The 1,047-nt window shown below is 39.0% G+C and overlaps 1 protein-coding gene across 1 annotated transcript in view; it reads left to right on the top strand.

The window, feature by feature from the left end:
• The window catches only part of LOC102821257 (24-hydroxycholesterol 7-alpha-hydroxylase-like), a 95,998-nt gene that overhangs the window by 10,365 nt on the left and 84,586 nt on the right, over window positions 1-1,047 (top strand). The window lies entirely within an intron of this gene.

Here is a 1,047-nt window from a genome sequence, read left to right as displayed (position 1 = left end):
CTCATCTTTCTCCCGCGGAGCGGCTGGTAGTTTCGAACCGCTGACCTTAAGGTTCGCAGCCCGATTCGTAACCACTACGCTACCAGAGCTCCTTTGCTTTATAGTTGACTTCATTATAAACTTATATTTCTGGTTCCCTCCTTCCAGTCTTGTAGATTTGTTTTACTTTGTATACTTTTATACCTGACTGAGCTCTGAGTAGTGTTGCCATATATGTCAATATCAGGTTACTGTAGGTTGTTGTTGGTTCTCAGTCCAAAGAACACCCTTTAGGTATTTTTTTAATAAATTTTATATCACAAATTCCTTTACTTTCTGCTTATCTGAAAATGTCCTAATTTTTCCATCATATTTGAGGGACAGTTTTGCTCAGTATGTGATTCTTGGTTGGCAATTTTTTTTTTCTTTCTTTCAGGTTTTGTATATGTCATACCATTGCCTTCTTGCCTGCATGGTTTCTGCTGAGAAATCAGAGCTTAGTGGTTCTCCTTTGCGGGTAACTTTTAATTTTCTCTGAGCTGCTCTTAGGATTCTTATCTTTGGTTTTGTAAAGTTTGGTTATGATATGTCTTGCTGATTTTCTTTTGGGGTCCATCTTGTTTGGAGTTTATTCAGTTTCTTGAATAGTTGTCTTCTTGTCTTTCATGACATTTGGAAAGTTTTCTTCCAATTTTCTTCATGGTTTTTACTGTCTCTTCCTATTCTGGAAGCTGATCACTCATAAGTTATTCCTCTTCATGGTGTCCCACATAAATCTCAGGCTTTTTTTAGATTTTTAAAAATCTTTTTTCTGATTTTTCTTGTTGTTGTTAGAACTGACTCATAGCGACCCTATGCACAGCAGAATGAAACAATGTCTGATCCTGGGCCAACCTCACTCCTGCTGCCACACTTGAGTCCATCAATGCTGCCACCTGGCCAATCCATCTCGTTCGGGGTCTTCCTCTTTTTCTCTGACCCTCCATCTTACCAAGCATGATATCCTTCTCCAGTGACTGTTCTCTCCTGACAATATGTCCTAAGTATGAGAGATGAAGTTTGGCCATC

Source organism: Chrysochloris asiatica, unplaced genomic scaffold, assembly GCF_000296735.1.
Source record: "Chrysochloris asiatica unplaced genomic scaffold, ChrAsi1.0 scaffold00038, whole genome shotgun sequence".
NCBI lineage: Eukaryota > Metazoa > Chordata > Mammalia > Afrosoricida > Chrysochloridae > Chrysochloris > Chrysochloris asiatica.
The sequence above is the reverse complement of the archived record's forward strand: the minus strand, read 5'-3'. Positions and strand labels throughout refer to the sequence as shown.